The sequence below is a fragment of the Nicotiana sylvestris genome, chromosome 11 (genome assembly GCF_000393655.2).
Source record: "Nicotiana sylvestris chromosome 11, ASM39365v2, whole genome shotgun sequence".
Taxonomy (NCBI): domain Eukaryota; kingdom Viridiplantae; phylum Streptophyta; class Magnoliopsida; order Solanales; family Solanaceae; genus Nicotiana; species Nicotiana sylvestris.
The window spans coordinates 33,091,156-33,097,155 of record NC_091067.1 but is presented as its reverse complement, the minus strand read 5'-3'; positions in this window follow the sequence as shown (position 1 = coordinate 33,097,155).

The window sequence follows — 6,000 nt, the reverse complement described above, 5'->3', positions numbered from 1 at the left end:
GGAGACTATTTTCCAAAAGCTCATCCAAGGCACTTTGCTCTTTGTTTCCTCCTTCAAGTAGGCATTCTAACATGAACTTGAACTCTCCATTTTGACCATGCTCAATTTCTTCCACTTCCATAGTCCTACCATTTTCACCATAAAAAGTAGAATCATCATAGTGAGGGCTTAGGGAAGGGAAGGACAAATAATCACAATACTCCCAATGACTATTTTGACAGCCACATTTATCACAAATACTCCACTCATGGGTTTGAGATTGTGTGTACAATCCACCCCGGGGAGAATTTAAATAATTTTGCCACGAGTATGGTCCTCCACAATAAGGACATGGGTCATCAAAGTATGAACAACTACCATCCGATCAATTTTCATTAAATGTTGCCATTTTTCAAAACTAAGAAAATAAGCAAGAAACAAACAAGAAAAATAGACCAAGGTAAGAAAAATAATTACACAAATATTCACAAGTTTGGACCAAAGCACTTACGCTTATTTCTCAAACAACCTAAATTATGCCAAATTGTTCCCCGACAACGGCGCCAATTTTGATGACGTCCAAATCCACTACTAAAAAGTAAATGGACACGGTCGCATGCAATATAACATACCCAACTATGAGTCGGGGTCAAATCCCACAGAGAACAGTATGTAGGCGATTAGGAATGTAAGAGAATTATCTTTTGTTATGCAATGCCAAACACTTAGAATTGGTTTTAGAAAAGATTTATACCTAAATGCGGAAATGTAAACTAACCTAGAAAGCAAGTAAAATGATCAATGGCTACAAGTATGGATGCATCGGGAATTACACTCAAGTAGCGATCCAATGTATTTCACGATTTTACAAATATGAGCAAGTTTATGTTAATTAGCCATGAATAATAATTCTATATTAGCTTCTTCCAAAGACTAACAAGACTTCCTAATTGAATTATCCCTAAAATAATTAAGATATTAAGCACACCCGGATATGGATACAAGTAGTTCAATCTTATCCTAGGTAGAATCTATAAAATAAGGGCTAAAGCCTCAAGTTCTTGTTAATTAATTTTTCCCAGCCCAAAATAATCTTTTTCAAAATTAATTCGGAGTTAATGGGCGAGTCCTAGGATTAGCTAATCCCTTTGAAAACATTAAAGAACAAGAATAATTAAAGTAACAATAATTCACTTCATAAAAGAATAAAAATCATTCAATACATAAGCATAACAATGTATTTAATCCACACTTTAAACATGAATATTTCCATAGACAAGACTCAAGTGTTGAATAAAATATTACACACTTAAATATACAATACAAAGCAAGGAAATGAAGAAATGAATAAATGGGTAAGAAATTCTCAACCAAAAGCTTCAAATCTTCAAGACCAAAGTGTGTGTGCAAAGCCCTAGCTTCCAACCTTGTTCTCTCTAGCCCTAAGACTGAAAGTATGCCAAAAGATCTTTTACAAATGAGCTGGTTTAGGTATTAAAGAGTTTGGGGCCAAAAAATGTGAAATTCCAGAATTGCCCAGAACGGAAGCACAATTTTCGCATTTGCGAACATAAGTTCGCAATTGCTAACTATGTCTATACTGCTTAACTTCGCATTTGTGATAAATACTTCGCATTTGCGAAGGTTGACTGCTTGGGTTGACTTCACATTTGCGAAGACTGCCTGAATAGTCTTTCTTCGTAATTCCCATGCATTACTCGCAATTCCCACGACTGTTGGCTTCACAATTCCTAGGATTTTGTCGCAATTGCGACAACTGAGGGCAGTTTCCACATTTTCCTCTTTTTAGCTTCTTTTTAACTCGTTGCACTTGGTTTCTTCAATATCACTTCTAAATCACATAGAACCTGTAATATAGAAGTAAATGGCATTAAACACATGATTTTATCACTCAAACATAGCAAAAATATAGGCTTAAAGACAAGATAAGTTGGTAAAATACCAACTTATCACCTACCCATTCATGGACTGGCTCACCCGAAAAATGAAATTTGGTTGTCTTTGCTCGACAATCGACTATTGCATAACAAGTTACCAACCAGTCCATGCCCATGATAGCATCAAAATCCAACATCTCTAGCTCAACTAGGTCGGATGAGGTCTGACGACCACAAACTGTCACCGTACAACCTCGGTAAACCCGTTTAGCAATAATCAATTCTCCGACTGGTGTAGATACCGCAAAAGGATCACTTAGTATTTCAGGAATTGTACCAAACTTCCTCGCAACAAATGAGGTAATACACGATAAAGTAGATCCTGGGTCTATCAAGGCATAATCATCGTAAGAGCAAATAGTCAACATACCGGTCACAACGTCTAGTGAAGACTCATGGTCCTGTCGACCCGCTAAAGCATAGCTACGATTCTAGTTACCACCTGAATTGGAACCTCTACCAGCTGAAAACTGAGACTCGCACCCTGAAAGATGTACATATATAAATGATCTTGTTGTTGTTGTTGTTAGTTGTGCCATACCCCCAGAATCTCTATTTGGGAAATCTCACATCATATGCCCTGGACGTTCACATGTATAACAGGCATTGGAACCGGCTCGTCATTGGCCAAGTGTCCTCTATCACAGATGTCACACCACGGCAGAAATGACCATGTCTGCCCTGAACCTCGCTATCGCTGCAAACCCGATGCATGTGAGCTCTCACTTGCTCCTGAATGAGTATAGCGGTCATACTTGTAACCCTGTAACTGAGGTGGCGGAGGCCTAGGTGACCGTTCGAAGTACTAGGGCCTATAACTACCCTGGGACTGCTCCTGATACCTGGCAAATCTCATCCTCTTATGCTGCCCTGACTCAGTCCTCACTGTACCCTGCTGCCGACGTCTTTCCCTTTCTATATTCTGGGCGAATGCCTGAATTTAGAAGATATCCATACTATCCTACAATGCAGCGGTGGCACATGCCTTAGTCAACCCTGGGGCCAATCCTGCTATAAACCTATAGATCCTGTCCAATATAGTAGCAACTATGGATGGTGCATATCTGACCAATGAGTCAAAATGGATACTATACTCTCGAACACTTATATTGCCCTGCTTGAGGGCTAGAAACTGATCGACTCGAGCCTGTTGGATCTCCCGCGGTAAGTACTAGTCAAAGAAGGCATCTAAAAAATTATCCCAATTAGCTGGAGGTGCATCATGTCCCCTAGACCTCTCCTATCCCTCGTACCAAAGGATGACTATGTCTCGGAGTCGAAAAGCTGCTAGCTCAACTGCCTCTTTCTCCGTGGCATGCATAACCCGAAAATCCTATGAAACCGATCTATGAAATCTTGCAGTTCCTCCCTCTGATCTGTCCCTGTGAACTCTGGGGGACTCAAAGCAATAAACTCTCGGACCTTTGAACTCCCAGACCCCTCAGAAGATACTGCATTAGCAGATTCCCTAACATGTTGCTAGGTAGCTACCAATTGTGTTAAAAAATGCACCGCACTCCTCAAGTCCCGATCTGATGGAAGCGGAGGGGGAACTGGATGTGCAATTTCCCTAGCAATCTCCTTAGGTGGTGGAGGAAATGGTAATGGCTGAGTAGGGGTCTCTCCCTCGGCCTCAGATTGGGCCGCATCTACTAGGGGTACCCTGCTAGTCCCCTCACCTACCGCTGTATCTCTCATCTGGATAGCCATTGTCTTCCTAGTCACCGTCATCTATGCATGCAAATGCCAACACGTAAGTTTAACTCAAATTTCCTATAACTCAATTCTACCGTACAATTTAGATTTGAAAGAAGGGTAACCAACTCTTAAATGCCCTGTAGTCCCCTGCTTAAATAATGTGGTGCACAACAAAACTATAAACAAAACCCTACTAGACATGGCTTGTAGACTCCCTTGGATAGAACTGCTTTGATGCCACTTCTGTCATGCCCCGAACTTGGGGGGGCGAGACCGGCACCCGGAGCCTTATCTATCCTTGCATACCAACTTGCGACTAAGGGACTCTAAACATATAATGTCATACTTTGGCCATTGCAAGACAATTTACGAAGCAACATATAAAACTGAACGGAAGCTAACACCGACTAAACATCAATATAAAGCTGGGCTAACAAGGCCGTCATAACTATTACAGCTGACAAACAAATAAAATATACATACAAGGTCTACAAGCCCAATATACTGCACTAACTAACAGGATATGTCTACAAGCCTTTACTGATGGATGTATTATGATCGGAACAGGCCCCGATCTATCCATATACATATATATATATATATATATATATATATATATATATATATATACACACACACACACAAGATGTACACAAAACTCTAGACCCGACAACTCCGAAGGACGTGGAGTTTACCAATAAAGCTGAACTCGGGCAACACCTATTGAGGAGGTCTACCCGTCTGTCTGTCTGAACCTGCACGCATGAAATGCTGCTTCCCCAGAAAATGGGGCGTCAGTACGAAATAATGTACCGAGTATGCAAGGCAATAAAATAACTGAAAGCTCAAACTGAATTGATAATATAATAACTGAAAGTAACTGGGAGTCAAAGATGATCTGGAGATATACTTGCCCGCTGATACTGACTCAACTCTCTTAATATAGTAAGTAAAACAAATATCTGACCTTATAAGGCTCGGTATATATATAACTACTCTGCCATAGTAGGCTCGCTCATAGGCGCTCGGCCATACTAGGCTCTATATCTCGGTCATGCTGGGCTCACTCATAGGCGCTAGGCCATAGTAGGCTCGGTATATAACTTAGCATATGATTAGAGGTTACCCAATAGGGGCCTGCCCACCGATTATAGCTCGATGGTGGTGAAAATACTATAATACTGTATATATATATACCCTCCGCTCTCTTGACTGGAATAAGACAATTTTCAATTAAATATGAAGTCCCGATAAGAGAGAATACTGTAACTTATGAGATTAGGATAGTGTATATAAATTCAGGAATACAAACTTCTCTTTATGCCTCGTTATCAAACTCATGTAATTACGCATCATGCCAAAATGAAGGAAGGGCTTATCCTTAACATACCTGAGCCGGTTCTCTGGACAATCCTTCTAACACACGACAATTGTGACAAAACTCGTGACGACAAGATCGGAGTAGGAAAAAATCCGTATGATATTCTTGAGAAAGATTATACCGGGCTTCTTTAGAGTCACGTTGCTAAGATGCTTAAGGAATTTTTTTGCTTGAATTCTTGAATTCTTAAGTGAATCTCCATTGCCTGACAATTTGATGTAAGACCTTTCTTTTGATTTAGATAAGTTTTGGGCTTTAAATGGTATGACTAAGCCATATACTACTTAAATGTTCCACCTTCTCACTCATAGTATAAGAGTCATAATTTGGACAAGATTTTGCTGCCACGTTAGCTTTCCTTAGTCTTTATCCAAAGACCTTAATTAACTATCAACCAACTCCTTAATTAACTTATTAATTTCCCACTAATCCAATATTTAACCAATTACCCACATAATTAAGAATTATCTCAAATTATTTAAAATACTACTCACTTGACACACTTTATGTACCCTACTATCATGGTCATGTGATACCTTGTATGACACTAGTGTATAAATACCGGGTATTGTAGCTTGGATCGTATTTTATCCCAAATCGACAACCTTCAACGAAACTCATTTTCTTTGATTCGTTTACCTTGTATCTTTCACGGCACTTGCTTATTGCTTGTTATAAATAACATAAATGCTTATAATCTCAAGAAAATTTCATTCCCGAACTTGCATCGATTAACTTACGACGAAACTTTAACGTACAAAAAATACGGGATGTAACAATTTACAAGTTGGCTCTAGCATGTGCTACTGTAGAGCTTGTAGACTAACAAAATATTTGAATCTACCCCTAAACGATCAAATTTCTTTTTTGCAATAGTTTGAAGTACGTTCCTTAATAATTAAAAAGATTCAAATATACTATGTACACTTGAAAATATTTAACTATACTCATAGTATCAACCAAATCAATTTAGTGAGACTAAAG